Source organism: Lipotes vexillifer, unplaced genomic scaffold (assembly GCF_000442215.2).
Source record: "Lipotes vexillifer unplaced genomic scaffold, Lipotes_vexillifer_v1.1 scaffold567, whole genome shotgun sequence".
NCBI lineage: Eukaryota > Metazoa > Chordata > Mammalia > Artiodactyla > Lipotidae > Lipotes > Lipotes vexillifer.
Window position 1 is genome coordinate 2,021,506 of NW_006776652.1, and position 19,001 is coordinate 2,040,506.

Consider the following 19,001-nt stretch of genomic DNA (forward strand, 5'->3'; position numbering starts at 1 on the left):
GCATTCCTGGGATGGGTTCCCGAGGCCTTTGAAAGACTTGTACATCTCAGCAGCCTCATGGCAACTGCCCAGCTAGACCCAGAAAATAATACTACCTTGTATTGCTGCTTCCTTCCGCCAAGCCCCACACAGACATGATCTCATTCACTTTCCCACAGTCCCATGTGGGCTAAGGAGGGGGTGGGGACTCCGTTTCCCAGGGAGGAAAGGGAGGCACAGAGAGGCACGCTGGCCTGTTCTAGGTCACAAAGCTGGCTGGCGGCAGAGCTGGGACTGGAAATCAGGCATCCCGGCCCTTGAGGGCGGTCATTTAGCTTGATGAGTATGGGCTAGAATCACCCCCAAGATACAGCAAATTGGGGTGCTTTTCTTGAGGGCTGACTCAGTGGCTGAAACAGCTCCAAGATAGCTGGGCTTGTGTTAAAAAAAGGAAATCTGAGATGCATATAAAGGCAATCTGTATGCCAAGAAAGAGGCACTGGGACTAGTGGTCACCACACGAGCTCCCCTCCTGGCCAGTCCCGGCACCGTCTCTCTGCTTCCCTTCCCCAGATGCCCTGGGGCTCAGATGCAGCCCTGGTGTGATGGAAGGAACAGTGGCTTTGAGGTCATGGAACCTGGAGAGGATATTCACTAGGGACCCATAAATCGGTCATTTCCCGTCTCAGCTTTTCCACTTTTCACTCAAAAAGTGAGGATACTAACTACATGAAATAGACACTGTGTGAAAAATTTCATCAACTATAAAGCCTGCAGAGAGAGAGAAATTACTGGTGTTCCCTTCAGCCCGATCTCATCTCTACTAAAGACCTTTTTAAAAATGGCTTTGAAGCGGCGGGTCACACAGCAATTGTCCTGGTCAAACGTCTGTCTTCCCTACTGTGGCTTTTCCACTTGGATCTCTGGTACCCAATGTCTGGTCCCGAATCAAATGTTCCCTGGGTGGCCCCATGGGCTCCAGGGCAGGGCTGGCAAACTTTTTGCAAAGGCCCACCTGGTAAATATTTGAGGTTTCGTGGGCCACAGGCGATTTAGGTCACATGTTCTTTGTTTCTTTCTTTCTTTTCTTACAACTCTTTAAAAATGTAAGAAACATTCTTAGTTCACAGGTCTTACAAAAACAGGCCGATTTGGCCCACGGGCTGTAGTTGGCTATGCCTGGCCTAGTGTAAAATTGGGGGCGGGGGGAGTTTGGAAGTAGAAAAGGCCTAGACCCCCAGTTTTGCTGCTTGCCTGCCTGAGGGCCTTCGGATCACTCTTCAACCTCCCCGGGACTTAGTGAATTGTCTGCCTCATGGCTGTAATAGTCCCTGCTTACTTCAGAGGGCTGCGGTGAGGGTTCTCAACAGAAAGCGTCTACCCCGCAGCAGGTGCCTGAGAGATGCGGGGTGGTATCATTACTGCTCAGTGAGTGAGGGAGGCCCACCCTGTCCTTGGTGTGGTGGGGAGGACAGCACCCTCCCAGAGTCTGGGATATTCTACAAGGTGACCAACCAAGGCCCTGCTTGGAAGGCAGAGGCCCAGGGTTTCACGAGGAGAGGAAGACCTGGGGTTATGTCGAGGGGCTGGTTGTAGGGTTGGGACCTTTGTCCCACCACCAGCTTTGTCTTGGGTGGGAGGTGGCGTCTGGGAGTCTGTGGGGCTACAAGAGGCTCCACACAGACCTGGGGCCCAGGGGGACCCAGGGCTTTGCCGAGAGGACACCGGCGACTCCCTGGTCCTCTTGAGTCCTGGCTTGCTGTCAAGTGAAAAACTAGAGAAGGAAGCAGTTGTGAAAAAAGTGTGGGTCAGAGCAAGCTCTTTTCATTAATAATAAGAGCCACCATGTACTGAGCACTTTTGTGTCCCCGGTACTGGGGGCTGTATGCCCATCCCCCCATCCCCCCAGTGAGCCCGGGGCAATGCTGGGGCGGGAAGGGCGGGGGAAGGCTCACAGCTGTAGGGGCTGGAGCCGGGCGCCTAGCTCTGCCCGTGGGTTCAGGTTTGGGTGGATACTCAGGTCAGGGGAGTGTGAGATCTTGATTCTTTTTCTTTCTTTTTTTAAAAATTATTTGGTAGTTATCTTTTAAGTACAAAGACTTTCCCAATCATGTCACTTAGAGATCATTTTATCCACTGCTCTGTTTGCCGCCAGTCTCTTGTCTCTCTCCTCAGCAATGGTAAGGTGGATACCCTTTCCACGAGGAAGAGAGATCCATGGTTTGTTGCCTTTGCCAATAACGAAAATGTTGGAGAGCCGGGTGGCAAAGCTATTGCCGTTGGCGTCTGTCACATGAACTGCATCAAAAGAACCAGGATGTCTCTCCCGGTTAGTGATCACACCAATTCTTCCCACGTTAGCACCTCCAGTCACCGTGCACAGGTTACCAGTGTCAAATTTGATGAAATCAGTAATCTTGCCAGTCTCCAAATCAGTTTGAATGGTGTCATTCACCTTGATGAGGGGATCATGGTAGCGGATGGTGCGAGCATCATGGGTCACCACATGAGGGATTCCTTTTGTCCCCACAAAGATCTTTCTCACTTTGCACAACTTATACTTGGCCTCCTCAGGTGTAATACGATGAACAGCAAAGCGAGCCTTGGTGTCACAGATCAGATGAAAATTCTCTCCAGTCTTGTCAATGCTGATGACATCCATAAAAACAGCAGGGTAGGTTATATCAGTGAGGACCTTGCCATCAATCTTAATGGAACGCTGCATGCAGATCTTCTTTACTTCATCTCCTGTTAGGGCATACTTAAGTCTGTTCCTTGAGACATTCCCTCAGCTTGTGGAGACCAGTAGATGGATGAGGAGAAAACACACCAGTCAGTTTATTCAGCGTCCAATGCTTTGGAGCTGCTATGTGCTTCAGGTGTTTCTTGGGACCGCGAGCCATGGCTGCGCTAGGCACGAAAAGAGAGCGATTCTTGTTTTTGAGAAATACAGTGAAAAGGACTAGTTCCTCGGCTGCTGGAAAAACCCCATCATCACCCAGCCGTGGAAACTGGAGCACTCTCTTCTGTGTACTTGTACCATCCCGTGGCTGGTTCTGGAGGGTCACCTGCGACCAGCCTCCCGGGCTGGAACTCAGCAGTGTGACTCGGTGCACAGGGGGCCGTGTCTTCCTATCGCCAACACCCTGCTTATTTCTGTGCCCCTTTCCACGTATAATTCACTGTTCCTGCATCTAGAAAGCCATCCCGTTACTTCTTTACCTGGTAAACTTCTACTCAATCCTTTAAAACGTAGCTCAAATGTCACCTCCTCCAGGAAGCCTTCCAAGACTACCCAGGCACAGTTAGTATCTCCCTCTTCTGCCTTCAGGCACTTTGATTGTTATACTATTTGGGGGTGGGGGACAAACATTAATCGAGCACTTAGTACATCCTACGCCTTACGCTAGGCACTTTACTGAATTATGCCATTTAACATTCAAAAACCCATGAAAGGGTCTTATCCCCATTTTACAGATAAGGAAACCAAAGCTCAGAGCAGCTAAATAACCTGCCCAAGGTGAGGCTGGGATCTGAATCCAGGCAGTATGACCTCAGTGCCCTCCCTCCTAACCACTAAATGATATTGCCTCTCTGACACTAGTTATAATTACCCCAAACTGTGATAATAAGTTTATGGGTCTGTAAATGGCCCGTGAGCTGAGGCCACGACTTACGTATCTTTGCTGCCGCAGAATGTAGCACAGTGCAGTGCACACAGTAGGCACTTAGTGGTTGCTCATGGAAAGAATGTTGAATACAGAGCCTGTGGGGGTTGGGCCCACTAAAGGAAGGTGGGGTGCTGGGAGCCGGGAAAGGAAGACAAGTGGGGGACACAGCTGAGTGGGTGGGGCTTGCTTGACCCTGGCGGGGAGGAGGTTCCTGCTGCCAGCTGCCATGCCATCTTGGAATCACGAGCCTGGCAAGAACAACAGAATGATGTCCTGACACTGCTTAGTAAGCACCTTCAACATGCTAGGAAGCGCTTCGCACAAGGGCATTCTAAGTCCAGGATAACGGACAGCTAGTTCAAATCCCTAGAGACAGCTCACGAAGGCAGTGCCTTTGCAGGATGCACTTTGGCAAAGGATCATCCTGAGGCTGGGTCTGGACTCCGTGCCCTGTACATTCTGAACCTTGCCGGCCCTCTGAGAAGCCAAGCTGTTGAGGGAAGTTGCATGAATTCCCGTGTTGGGGAGCCCTCTTTTGTACCATGCAGCTCTGTTTACAGCGGACTGGCTGCCCGGAGGAGCAGAGCTCTCGGGTGAGCAAGGAGATGGGCATCAGGACACTTTCATCTCTTCCCGGCTCTCTCCACCCACAGGAGGTGGGACCCAGCCGGGGCCCAAAGCCTGGAGCCTCCCAGCAAGCCAGGTGGGCCTGTGAGGTCATGCTTCCTGCCACACTTGCAGGTGGCCCTTTCCTGGGGCGCCAGCAGGTGTCAGGGGCAGGGGTGGTGTACAGGGGACCCCTTTAGCATCCCCAGTCCCCTCTGGGGGCTGGAGGTGCCCCTTGAAGCCACTGGAAAGCTCTTTTCTTGCCCGGAAGAGGTCCAAAGCATGCGTGGCTGCTGACACGGGGGAGGGGGGATGGGGGGATGGGGGGAGAGCGAGAAGACCCCCCTGCAAGCCGCGTTCATACAAAATGCATTTCCCAACGTATCCCTCTGGCCCGTCGGAGCCCCTTCTGCTCACTGCTCTGTTTATACATGATAGACAACTAATTAACATCCAAACCTCCTGAAAGGTCTTTTCAGAGGTAATGTTCTGACAGGTTATGTCAGCAAGGAGCACTGATTTGTCTAAGCATGGATCACATTGTTTCAGATTGAATGAGGTGAATATTAAACTGCTTTAAATGTACTCTTCATAAAGTACTAATTACACACTCCCAAGGGAGAACAGCCAAGGAATACTAAACAGTAGAGAAGTCAACAGAAGGTTCTTTTTATAGTATGTTGCTGGGCTCTGTGTTTTTCTGTCTCCTTCTTTCTCGCTCTCTCTCTTTTTTTTACAGTAAAATCACAGCACGCTAAAGAATACACATTTATAGCACAATGCTTCTCATCTAATTATACGGCAGTCATTAGTTTTAAGCTGGATGCATTATATTTTCTTTGATATATTATGCCTGAGGCACAACTCTGCATTTATTGCTGCTACTGGCAGATTCCAGTCCCCCCAACCCCCTTTTCAAACCCCAACTCCTCTCTACCCCACGACCCTTTAACAAATTATTTAACCCTTACTGTTAGTTTGCTTATTGTCTCAAAAAAGAATAATTGCAATTTAAATTGGCAAAAATGGGGGAAATGACATACCCTTGCTTAATTAATTAATTTGTTTTTAATTAATTAATTAATTAATTAAGGGCTGCGAGGCGCTGCATGCGGGATCTTAATTCCCCGACCAAGGATCGAACCCATGCCCCCAGCAGGAAAAGCACGGAGTCTTAACCACTGCGCCCCCAGGGAAGTCCGATCTCATGGATTTTAAACACCAGAAGAATTTACAATTTCTCTTCAGAGCTTCTCTTCCCCAGGGGACATGCTCTTTGGTTTCTTTGCCGGTTCCTCACTTAACTTTTTTCCAGCCCGTTTTCCTTATGTGAAATCACTGAAAGGAATACACCAGGGATGACGAAAAAATGGTGGCAAATCTGAGCTTTGGTCCAGGGCACACCTTGTGTCCATCATCCAAACACAAGAGACTGGGATTCCATGGGTGGATGGGACCCAGGTATGCGTTGTTTCTTTTTTTTTTTTTAAAGCTCCTTGTTCTTTTTTTAAATTTTTTTTTAAATTTTTGCTGTGTTGGGTCTTCGTTTCTGTGCAAGGGCTTTCTCCAGTTGTGGCGAGCGGGGGCCACTCTTCATCGCGGTGCGCGGGCAACGTATCCCTCTGGCCCGTCGGAGCCCCTTCTGCTCACTGCTCTGTTTATACATGATAGACAACTAATTAACATCCAAACCTCCTGAAAGGTCTTTTCAGAGGTAATGTTCTGACAGGTTATGTCAGCAAGGAGCACTGATTTGTCTAAGCATGGATCACATTGTTTCAGATTGAATGAGGTGAATATTAAACTGCTTTAAATGTACTCTTCATAAAGTACTAATTACACACTCCCAAGGGAGAACAGCCAAGGAATACTAAACAGTAGAGAAGTCAACAGAAGGTTCTTTTTATAGTATGTTGCTGGGCTCTGTGTTTTTCTGTCTCCTTCTTTCTCGCTCTCTCTCTTTTTTTTACAGTAAAATCACAGCACGCTAAAGAATACACATTTATAGCACAATGCTTCTCATCTAATTATACGGCAGTCATTAGTTTTAAGCTGGATGCATTATATTTTCTTTGATATATTATGCCTGAGGCACAACTCTGCATTTATTGCTGCTACTGGCAGATTCCAGTCCCCCCAACCCCCTTTTCAAACCCCAACTCCTCTCTACCCCACGACCCTTTAACAAATTATTTAACCCTTACTGTTAGTTTGCTTATTGTCTCAAAAAAGAATAATTGCAATTTAAATTGGCAAAAATGGGGGAAATGACATACCCTTGCTTAATTAATTAATTTGTTTTTAATTAATTAATTAATTAATTAAGGGCTGCGAGGCGCTGCATGCGGGATCTTAATTCCCCGACCAAGGATCGAACCCATGCCCCCAGCAGGAAAAGCACGGAGTCTTAACCACTGCGCCCCCAGGGAAGTCCGATCTCATGGATTTTAAACACCAGAAGAATTTACAATTTCTCTTCAGAGCTTCTCTTCCCCAGGGGACATGCTCTTTGGTTTCTTTGCCGGTTCCTCACTTAACTTTTTTCCAGCCCGTTTTCCTTATGTGAAATCACTGAAAGGAATACACCAGGGATGACGAAAAAATGGTGGCAAATCTGAGCTTTGGTCCAGGGCACACCTTGTGTCCATCATCCAAACACAAGAGACTGGGATTCCATGGGTGGATGGGACCCAGGTATGCGTTGTTTCTTTTTTTTTTTTTAAAGCTCCTTGTTCTTTTTTTAAATTTTTTTTTAAATTTTTGCTGTGTTGGGTCTTCGTTTCTGTGCAAGGGCTTTCTCCAGTTGTGGCGAGCGGGGGCCACTCTTCATCGCGGTGCGCGGGCCCCTCACTGTCACGGCCTCTCCCGTTGCGGAGCACAGGCTCCAGACGCGCAGGCTCAGTAGTTGTGGCTCACAGGCTTAGTTGCTCCGCGGCACGAGGGATCCTCCCAGACCAGGGATCGAACCCGTGTCCCCTGCATTGGCAGGCAGACTCCCGACCACTGTGCCACCAGGGAAGCCCTAAAGCTCCTCATTCTTAAATCCAATACGTGTGTGTACGTGTTGGCATGTGTGTGTGTGTGTGTGTGTGTGCGCGCACACGTGCGTGCACGTGCGTCCCCCCACAGATGCATGCCCACAGCCCCTGACCCTGGGTAAGCGGAGGAGGCTGCCTTCGGGTCTGTCCACTTTTAGGGACACGCCTTTTTCTCAGGGCTGACTCCCGCCTTCTCCTGGCATCCCTCCTCAAGCCCAGGGCATTCTTGGCTGAGGTATTCCCCGCTACGTGATGGTGCCAGCTGATGATACGTGAATCCCCTCCAGAAAGCACGGCATCATCGGTCAGTCCCCCTGCCTACCCCGCACGTCCATCCCTCCCATGACTGATGCTGCCAAAGTTAGCGCTATGGAAGATACATGTGACGTTGTCACTCGCCTGCTACAACAACCTGTTCTGCAAGACTCCCAGTCTACTGTAGGATCCCACGCAAGATCACGGCCCGTGTGCACGTGAGCACGTGCGTGTCTAACCATTGCTCCGTGCCCGGCGCTGTTCTTGGGGCCTCACAGGTGCCAGACCCGCAGCCGGGGGGGCCCCCTTCACAGCCCGTGCCTGTCGTGGGCTTTGCACCTCCCCTTTTCTAAACCCTGAGGACACCACCGTGTTTCACCCATTGTTATCCTACAGCCTAACACAGTGCTTGAGACCCAAGGGAGTGAACATATACTGGTGGAATTATGGCGGGTGCAGGTGCTGTTTTTGAGGAAGCGCTCTTGCCTTGTACCAACAGATACAGGCAGCCAGCTCCTGGGCCTAACCTGATGGACCCCTTCAATATACGCTCTTTGTTTTGAAGCCCAGGCATCTCCCCTTTCCCAGAATTAGGCCTTTTCACCCTCCTGCTGGCTCTCTGTTGCGGTGTGCCTCATCTGGTGATGAGGATGTCCTCTTTAGGGTCAGGAAGACCTGGCCATACACCTCTGAGGGACCCAGAGGTAATAGGGGCAGATGCTGTGCTGAGGAGAAAAGCACCCAGAATATGCCAGGCATAGTGGTAGGTGCTAGCCTGTAGGGTGACGCCCTGTAGAGACGTGATCTCTGTCTTCATGGAGTTTGCAGCCTCGTGGCGATGCACGGGCTTTCTCATCTACAAATGGGGCCTCAGACTACCCACACCACGGGGTTGCTGTATAGACTGAAACAGTGCATATAGGTTGCTCGGCAGGGAGTTAACACTCCGTGAAGTTTCCAAATGGGCATTCTTCTGCACCCCAAGAGGGGCTTGAAGAAACTGGCCCTTCTGAGTCAGGAGGAAGGCCTGTGCACACCTCTGTAGGGATGTGACCTGGTGCCTGTGACACATCCCTTGGTGGTCACCAAGCACGGAGGAGGTGTCGGGGCCGATGGTGGCCAGACTGCCCTGATGGTGCACCTGCCGCTGGCTCTGGGGCGGCAGCACTTGGGTGACTATGAAATCCAATATGAAGGAACTCCCTTTTTCCTCCGGCACTTTGATTTATGGCCTGGGTGTCACCTTCCTCCTCGGCACAGCGTCTGGCCCTTCTCCTTTCTATGCCTTTCTCTCTCCTTGCTCACAAATACCTGGTACCTCCCACCTACCCAGCAGAGCTTTGGAGGAGACTAAACTGGCCTTGAATGATTGCTTCTGCAACCTAAGAGTTATGTGGCCTTAGGCTCGTTATTTAATCTCCTCGAGCCTCAGTTTTCTCATTTGTAAAATGGGGCTAAGAATACCATCCTCCTGACCTCATTGTGGGAATGGGGAGAGGAGGCATGGGAAAGGTTCCCCCGCAGCGCCAGGCTTGCCGCCAGCCCCCAGCATGCGTGTCTTTCCAGTGCCCCCATAAGTCACACTAAGGTAAGGTACTGTGGGTTTAATGGATTCCCTCTCCTCAGGAGTTCCTGCATTTCAAAACAGGACACTGGCGCTGTCTGATACAGCTCAATAAATTGATTGTGCGAAACTTCAGGAGAAGCAGTGGCGGAGGGGAAAGAGATATTTTGGGGGCAGGAAACGGCCTTCCTTTACTTCTGAAATCACACCACTTAGACTAGCAGCTCTCAGCCTAAGAGCTGTGATGCGCTGGCACGGTACCAGCAGTTGTGAGATGTATCACAAACAAATATGTTGCTAATAATAAAGTGCCACAGTTTTCAAATAATCCCCCCCAAACACACTTTGGGGGGTTACCTTAGAGGGAATTCAAGGTTAGTTGCATGATATGGTCATACCCACTCTCATTCTTTCGTGACTTCTCGAGTGGGGTAGAAGAGGGTGCACCTGGGATTGGGCACAACCTGGGCGTGCCTGCACGTGGGTGTCCCTGGCCACACGTGGCCTGGTAGAAATAACAGTTGCAGGTCAGGGACCTGGAGAAAACCCTTGAGACACTTAGAAGCACTAGGCATGCTGCACAGCGAGAGAAAAGAATGAGCCCCTGACTTCTTTTTTTTTTTAATTTATATTTTTTAACATCTTTATTGGAGTATAATTGCTTTACAATGGTGTGTTAGTTTCTGCTGTATAACAAAGTGAATCAGCTATACGTATACATATATCCCCGTATCCCCTCCCTCTTGCATGTCCCTCCCTTCCACCCTCCCTATCCCACACCTCTAGGTGGTCACACAGCACAGAGCTGATCTCCCTGTGCTGTGGGGCTGCTTCCCACTAGCTATCTATTTTACATTTGGTAGTGTATATATGTCCATGCCACTCTCTCACTTCGTCCCAGCTTACCCTTCCCCCTCCCGGTGTCCTCAAGTCCATTCTCTATGTCTGCGTCTTTATTCCTGTCCCGCCCCTAGGTTCTTCAGACCATTTTTTTCTTTTTTTTTAGATTCCATATATATGTGTTAGCATACGGTATTTGTTTTTCTCTTTCTGACTTACTTCATTCTGTATGACAGGCTCTAGGTCTATCCACCTCATGACAAATAACTCAGTTTCGTTTCCTTTTATGAGCCCCTGACTTCTTCTGCAACAATGCTGTTGACTCCCAGGACAGAGCACCATGCCTGCAGCCAGGCAAGGGCAAAGGGGCGCCCCCTCAATGTGGCTCTATTACGTGAAGGCCTCAGCAAGCCTCATGGACCGTGACAGCAGTCAGAACACTGTCGCCTTTGGGGTGGGGATATTGACTGGGAAGAGGGAGGCTTTGGGGGCACTGGAAATACTCCATGTCTTGATCTTGGTGGTGGTTACATGGTGAATGGACAGAATGTTTGCGTCCCCCTAAAATGTGTATGTTGAAACCCTACCCCCAGTATGATGGTATTAGGAGGTGGGGCCTTTGGGAGGTAATTAGGATTAGATGAGGTCAGGAGGGTGGGGCCCTCATGGTGGGATTAGTGCCCTTTTGGGAGTCAGAGAGAGCTTGTTTCCCCTCCTCCTCCTTGCTCTCCAAGGAAGTATACTTTGAGAAGTCGGCTGTCTGCAACCCAGAACCTGCCGTGCTGTACCCTGATCTCAGACTTCTGGCCTCCAGGACCGTGAGAAATGTTATAAGCCACCCAGTTTATGGTATTCTGTCATAACAGCCTGAACTGACTAAGACAGTGGAAGTTTTACACTTAATATCTGGGTATTTGATGGATATATTTGTAACTTAATAAAAAAATTTTTTTTGAAAAGCAGTTTGGAATCTCAGGCATACACCTGTCAAGGTTTTCCCACAGTGCACCTTGGAAGGACCTTTACAGTAGGAGCCCAGGGAGTGCTGGGGTCACATCAGGCCGTCTCAGGCAGGCAGTGACTGGCCACGAGCTCTACGCTCCTCCTGGCTGACAACTTTTTGGGGCTGACGTCTCAGCCTCATTAGTGCCCAATGCGTGGAGATGCGGGACCCTCACCAGATAATCTCATTTCTTCTGGCAAGACAGCTCCCAGCAGAGGCCATGGCGTGTTGTGAAGTGCTCCTTGCCTAGGATATCTGGGGGGCTGCCAGGTGCCCCCCAGAGCAGCATCAGTGAGAGGAGTCTGGCAGACACCCAGATACCCACTGCAATCGGTGGCCCCAGGATGCTGAGGTGACTCTCCCAGCCACCCATGTGGAGCTCATTTTGTTTGCTTTGTGTGTTACTTTGCACCCACCCCTTTGGTTGCCAAGGAAACAGTGACGCAGCCTCCGGTGGGGCCTCAGGCTTAGTCAATGTGGAGTCTTTTAAGGCAATGGTGGTTCATTGAGGCGGCCCCGGTGCTGGGAGGGCTGGTGCGGGTGCAGGGGACAGGGCCGACTGGGGAGGGGGAGAGGGGTGACCCCAACGGAAGAGGTAGTGGCTTTGCTGCTGGCCTGCTGGACGGTGCTAGTCAGGATGCAACTTTTCACTCGGAGCCTCAGGAGACCCACTCTTGGCCGAGTCACCAGAAGATACAAGGCAGATGGTTTTACAGGCGAGGGGGAACAGCGTTTTCCTGTCCTGGGTGTTTGTGTGGCCTGGGACAGCTGGTCTCCGAGGCTCTGGCAGTTCCAAAGCCTCTGCAGACCAGTCAACCAGGAGCAGCAGAATGGGTTTCTAGGCATTCACCACGTGTTTGTGGACAATTGGGGGTGAGGGGGTTGGCTGGGAACTAAGATTCAGGGCGACCCTTCTCAATGTGAGAATGCCTCCTGTATCCTCCAGAGATGAGTTTCTCCCCTTCCCGTCCCTGCCCGGCCATCGCCAATGACACCGGGACCCTGGGACTTCCCTGCCACCATGCTCTGTCTTCTGCAGCCTCTGCCGGCAGGGTCTTGGGCCTAACATCCTCCACTCCCCAGCCCTGCTCCCTGTCATGCATTAAGTTTGTCTTGGCCCCCCCAGGACCAAGCAGCCCAGTTCCAAGGCTGGGAAGGCCTGCTGGTCGTGGGCGGGTCTACCTCAGGGTCTTGTCTGGGTGCCTCTCTTTTAAACTCCCTGCCGAGAAAGACAGGTCTGCCTGCAGCTCTGGATGGAGCGTTGGTAAGGGTGTCCCGAGTTCACCTCTTGACTCCGAGGCTGCCCTGCGGCCTGGTGAGCACAGCACCTCTCAGGGCAGCTCTTCCTTTCCTGCTGCGGGAATGAATAACCTCCACTGTCTCACCTGAACGGGTCCCATCCCCACTCTCTAACCCCCCCACCTAACTTCCCTCTCCCTGTCATTTTCCCTATCACCCAGTCTCAAAACCTCCGAGTTATTTTTGATTCATCTATCTCCTTTATCACCCTTATCTCGTCACTTATCAAATTCTGTCAGCTCTTCCTTCAAAACGTCTCCAGCGTATGTCCCTTCCTTTTTTAAAATTAAGTTTCATTGTTTTTCTTAGTATAAAAGAGAACTATGCACAATGTAGAAAACTTAGAAAATACCCATAACCAAAAAGAGGACAATTAAAATTACCCATAACCCTCCAGTCAAAGCTGTTATTAATATTTTGATACATGCCCAGTTCGTCCCTTGTCCCTGCCTACATACATACACCCTTTCCTTTCTTTCACGTCTCCCCATTCCTGCCACTATCACCTCGTCTACTCTCTCCTCCCCTCAGTCTCTCGCGCCCTCTCCCTGCCCCCCCCCACCCCCGGTTGTCCACCCTGCCACCTCTACCACTTTCTCAGGCGCTGCCTTTGAAACACGTTGACCCTCGGGCAGCCACTGGCCTGCAGGAAACAGGCGTCCCTCTGGGTGGAATCCCACAGCTTGACGAGCATATGGCAGGCTCCTCTGTGTGAGGAGAAAGAAGGCTCCCCTTCCTCAGGGTGGAGGCAGCTCCTGGCCTGGGTGAGTGGCTAGGGGGCAGGGTGCAGGCTGCATTGAAGTCCCCGCCTGTCCCTTCTGTGGGAGCAGTGAATAACTAGCCCTGGTCACACCTGCCCTTTGCTACCTTACTAACCGGTCCCAGCACTTACCCTCCTGACCTGCCGGGCCAGTCTAGCCCCTGCTTCTCAAACACTGTGTGTTTGGCCCCTCCTGGGGTCTTTGCCCAACCTACACCCTCTACCCCCTGCTCCCCTGCCCTACCTCATACTGCTGTCCTCAGAGGCCCGGCCCAGGGGTCACACTTCATGTGCCAGTTGGGCCTAGGCCTGTCCCCTGTGTGCCCGGGATGGGGTCTGTGAGAACAGGAGATGGCCTGAGTTGACAGATCTTCACCCAGGTCGCTAAATGCAGTCTCCCAAGTTTTTAATGTCGCCTACTAATTCAACACGTTCAGAAGCCTTGTCTAGGCTGAGCGGAGCTGCCCAGCCCTGCCATGGCCCATCTCGTCTCTGAAGATTTCCGTGCCTCCGTCTCACCTCTCCTTGATCAGCCCTGCTCCTCATGTAGGGGTGTGAGATCCCCATTGGCAGCTTAGGTGATATGGTTTAGTGGAAACACACCTATCCATTCAACAAGCATTTAGTGAGTACCCAGGTAGACTGAGCAGTCAGAAGCCTGGGTTTGGGTTCTGATTCGACCACTTTCTTGAGCAGATCACTTAAATTCATTTTCCTACCTGTAAAATGGGGATTCAGTAGTTCTCAACCCACTGACTTGTGAAAAGGCATTGGAATCATATACATGATGGCATTGTGTTGATATAAACTGTGAAGCTCTGTCAAATGCCATTATTCTCCCACCTTCTGTTGTTCAGGGTGTGCTAGCTTTATGTTTTGAAATGGTGTGAGCAGGCCTGCTATGGTAGTGAGTATGCATCGGACATTTGATAAGTCCTTGTGGATTAGTTAATAAAAGGTACTCAAAGTGCTGTATCTTTCAACAGAGGATTTGTATAGATGACAACAAAACCATATGCAATGAAAGGATAATATATAATATTTATAATGATAATAGAGCACCTGCTAAGAGCTTTTAGCATCATTGTCTCCTTTAATCTTCAAGGAAGGTACTATTATCACCGCTGCTACACAGATGAGGAAACCGAGGCGTAGTGAGATTAATAGCTTCTCCTGACTTGCACAGCTGGTGAAAGGTATGGACAGGAGAGGAAACAGGGAAATAAACTAACACAGTGAGGCCGCCCACGCCTTTGGAGGGTTAGAGATAATATTAATATACACAAAATCATCTAGAAGAGTCCCAGGCAAATGGTTTGCACTCAATAACTCATACCCATTATGACTGGGTTCTAGGCTCATTATAAACATTCTTTTATTTGATCGAATCATTACAACAACCCTGTGAGATAGGGATTATTCTGTCCATTTTACAAATGGGGACACCAACGTCCAGAGAGGTTTAGTGCCTCTACCCAGGCCACACAGCTGGAGACATAGAGGCCTGCCTGGGACTCAGGTCCCACTGTGCCCTTACTCCTGTGGTCAGCTTGGGTGGGGGGCTCACCAACATTTCCCCAGAAATGCTCTGCTTCTTGTAATGTTGCAGGCATTACTTCTATGAGCCTATCAGCTGGAGGCTCCTTGTTAAGGCCTTCAAGGCAACCTCCACCAGAGCGCACCGAGCTCTTGGAGATACCTGTACAGTTGGGATGCTGAGGGCTGGGATCTCAGAGCCAGCGTGTGTCCTCCCTTTAAACTTCAAGGGAATGAAGACTTACAGAACGTATCTCAGCCCTCCCCGCCGCCCCCCCCTTTTTTTTTTCCCCCAAAGAAAAATGAAAGAATCTGATAATTACTTCTATCTACCACCCAACTGTAATAATTACCAACCTATTTCTTCACAGTGTGACAGACACCAGCTCTGGAAAACACATAGAGATAAATTAGCACTAATTGGTTTTCCTCTGGCTGTTTGAATTAGTATTTAAAGCTCTGATTACAAAGCAGAATAATTGCTATTAACGTCCTATTGCCTATTGCCGTACAAAAGGCAGTTCTCTCGAGAACCAGCCCAGGTGTATTATTACTCTGATTACAGCATATTTAACCTGGCTCGTTAAGGGGGAGACAAGGGGACAGTTTCAATATGGCGGACCGACCACTTCCTGCAGGGTGGAAAGCTTGAAGACAGAACAGTGAGGAAAGGAAGAGGAGGGAACAGGAAAAACTGGGCCTGGAAGCCTGTGGGGATTCTTGGCAGGGGTTCTGGGGTCTCTTCCTGCTTCCCCGTCTCCCTGGGGACCTTCCTGGGTCCAGCCTACACTGCTGTGTCCACAGCCAGCCTCCTCTTCACACCCAAGGCCAACGAAGCCCTCGCAGGCCTTCCTGGCCCCGGCGTGGAGGCCTGAGGAGCGAGGCTGCCAACTGAAGGATGCGTGGGATGTCCTGGATGTTGGCATCAGACTTGTCACCAGTGAGCGCGTGGAGGCCTCCACCCTCCATCCACATCTCCTCCTCTCCAGTTCGGGGCGGGGGCTTTAGGACATGCCACGTGCTCCCTGCTCCCACTGTGGAGGATCTTGCGTTTGCCCCCCTCCATCCCCTGACCCCTTCTTGGCACCATTTTCATTCTTGTTCCTCTACCGGGATCTTTCTGACTAGAGGACTGTGGGTGAATTAGGGAGGAGGTGAGCTCGGTGAGGGCATCTTTTTAAAAAATTAATTAATTAATTAATTATTTTTGGCGGCATCGGGTCTTAGTTGCAGCACACGGGATCTTTAGCTGCCGCGTGCGGGCTCAGTAGCCCCACGGCATGTGGGATCTTAGTTCCCAGACCAGGGATCAGAACCTGTGTCCCCTGCATCGGAAGGTGGATTCTTAACCACTGGACCACCAGGGAAGTCCCGGTGAGGGTGTCTTCACGGGCTTCTGTACAAAGGAGGTAGAGAGGCCCAGCTCTCCCACTCACTGGCTACATGGTAAGTCCTCCAAAGTCCAAGAACCTCAGTCTCTTCAACTGGAAAATGGGTACAACAACCTCCCTGGTCCTGGCTTCACAGAGCTGTGAGGATCGAATGGGGGTGGGCGTGAAGGCCCTTTGTAAATCACAGAGGACTCTACCTAAATAAAGGTCCTTCTTTAATTCACTCTGGAACGGTGCTGGCTTGTGAAAAAGGCACTCAAGGTAGAACAGAGGTGCTTCTTGCTGGTCCTTTCTTTGGTCTCTTCTTCCTTTTCAGTAGCTTCCCTTCCTCCTCTTTGTCTCCTTCCCCACTTCCTCTTCCTTCCTCGAAAACTCCTAGATCTCATCTGTATCCCCATTCACGCTAGGATGTTAAGAACTCAATGAGTTACCCTTTCCTCGAGCAGCTGCATTTAAAAAGGGAGGGCTATGTTTAACCCAAAGAAGTGAGTCACTAATGGTGAACTTTCAGGCAAACTGAGATGATATTTTGTGGGGGAGAAAGAGGATGTCACAGCGCTCCTCAGAGCCCCACAGGCAGCTGTCTGCTGACTGACACACAGGTTTGGTGGGGCCCTGTGCCAGGGGAGGAAGGAGGCTCCGCAGGGAATAGGTGCCGGGAGAAAAGTCACCAACGGAGAGGAGGCCCTGCAAACCCGGCTGAGGCTGCTGACCCGGAATGTTCGGTGGTGGTGGTGGTGGGGGGGGGCGGCGGTGTTCTGGAGGCGCTGGCAGTGAGCTTCTCTGGCCCATCTGTCCCCACCAGGATGTGGTTCCTGGACAGAGCTTGGGTTGGGCGTCCCTGAGGCCATCCAGAGAAGTGCAGCCTCCCCAGTTGGTCTCCGCCTTTACCTTTTTCTGTTGCCATCTGGGAAATAAAGCAAGCTGACTCTCACCCGTAAGGACTCCTTTAGGTCTTTCACCCCTTCTCTGTCCCCTGCTCTTCTGGACACTCCTGTCTCTCCCCTCCTCCTCCCCTGGACCCCCTCTTCCTTGGTCCTGCCAGCCTCTGGGTGCCACCCTCCGCCCTGTCTGGGGAGAGAAGCCACAGAGAAAGAAGCAAAGCGGTGTCCTTGAAATGGAGAACAAGGTTTGGCCGGGTCTCTTCTAGGTAACGTTCTAGGGTTTTATGGCTCTCCTTCCTTCTCTGCATCACCTGATCTCTGATACCTAAGCAGCCAGTGCCTCTCAGCACCATTCAGGGACTCCAGAGCCCCAAGACCTTTGGCCAGGGAGTTCCTAAGGTGGGCGATGAGAAGACGGCCAGGGCCCATCTGCCAGGGAGAAGCCTCTGGGTGGTCTCTACCGGGTGGGCCCAGCTGTAGCAGCCCAGGAAAGGAGCGTCACTGCCAATGAATCCTTCCTTTACAACCATGCTGGGAGGGACGTGCAAGGGCCCGTGGGTGGGTGTTCACGTATGGGGGGGGGGATTTCTTTTTAAGAGACAAGGTGGGTGGAATGGGGGAAGCCAGCTGGCTGTGGGCTCTATTTCTACTGACAAGGCTTTACCCTGTAGGTGTGAGGAATTCCAATTAAATATGCAGCCTATTTGTCTGTGTGTGGGAGAGGGTTTGCTGGGAAGGAGGGGAACGGAGGCAGCAGCGTCTCTGCGGCATACCAGCAAACCAGAAATTAGCTCCGTTCATCACAGGCACACGGGGCTTCCCTCAGCCCTCCTGTGCACTCACAGGAGTCGCGGGAAGGAGACAGACAGAGGAATCGATAGAGAGAGAGAGAGAGAGAGAGAGAGAGAGAGAGAGAGAGAGAGAGAGAGAGAGAGAGAGAGGGAGGTTGGGGAGGCGGGATCTCCAGACTCGAAGGGCTTCCGGAATCTCTGAGTGGGCAGGAAGGAGTGCCTGACTCCTAGGCTCTTGGGGGGGTGGGGTTTCCCATTCTGGAGGCGCTGGCAGTGAGTTTCTCTAGCCCATCTGTCCCCACTGGGGATGTCGGGGGTCATCTGGGCTCACCCCCAAAACAACAGGGGTTCGTATATACATCTGGGGGCATCTCCAACTGGGGAAGCAGGTGAGCCTGTGGCCAGGGCTGCCCAGGGCGAGGCCATCACCTCTGCAGGACCCAGGGACCACTTGGATTCCCCGCTTCTTCACCGCTACGGCAGAGTAGCTCTTGGAAAGCCTCATGGGCAGTGGTTTCTCTGAACAGAATCCTGAGATAGTGAAGCTGGGGCTCACGTGTTGGGCGAAAGGATCACCCCAAGGAGTTTTGGAGGGGGGAGTTACCTGGGCCGCAGAAGCCATTGCACACCTTTTGCCATCCCTTCATCCTTCCTTTTACTCATAGATGGAGGAAAACATGAGAGTTCTCTAAGGTACAATGAGCAAAATCCACGTTGAAGCTGATAGATACGCCCTTTCAAAAGCAGCACAATGTGGCTTTCGGGGGCTTTCCATGGGTGCCCCACCCGAGATTCTTTGAATAGCAGCTGGGCTAGCTGCACGCCAGCCGCCTTGCCCTTGGCCTTCAAACCACTGGCCTTTCATCTAGGCGGCCCCTCCATCCTCCCGCACCGCTTTCTCCATCAGTCCACTCTTCTCTGCATTTTTCCTCGTCTTTTCTTAATGCTATTTCTCTCTCCATCTGCAAATGCTGATTCCTCCCTAACTCTGATCCCACCATCTACTTCCCAACTGGTTCAAACACCATCACTTGGCGACGAGCTTAGGAACAGGTTATGGAACCCGAGACGGAGAAGGGCTGGCAGGGCATTTTTCTGATCCAGGCACCCAAGGTGGTGGTTAAGTAACCCCAGCCAGCTGACTCTTCAGAGTACCCGAATGGGGCCTGCAGGTCGGGGAGGTGACCTGCACGTGGCCTCAGTAGCCAGGCCTACCTGAAGGACGGCTTGGGGGGCATGGCTTGGGTCGGGTGGGTGGGGGAGACGGGTCCCAGGGGAGTGCAGGCGTGGGTGGAAAGACGGGGAAGGCGAGGGGGCTGCCAAGGAGGCAGCCGTGCAGACAAGCATTGTGGGCCAGAGGGAGAGGCTGGGAAAGCAGTTCAGC

The 19,001-nt window shown here is 51.4% G+C and overlaps 1 protein-coding gene and 1 pseudogene across 1 annotated transcript in view; both read right to left on the reverse strand.

Moving 5' to 3' along the window:
* PEBP4 (phosphatidylethanolamine binding protein 4) overlaps positions 1-19,001 on the reverse strand; it is a 229,436-nt gene that overhangs the window by 42,754 nt on the left and 167,681 nt on the right.
* On the reverse strand, positions 2,093-2,882 carry LOC103074019 (40S ribosomal protein S4, X isoform pseudogene; annotated as a pseudogene).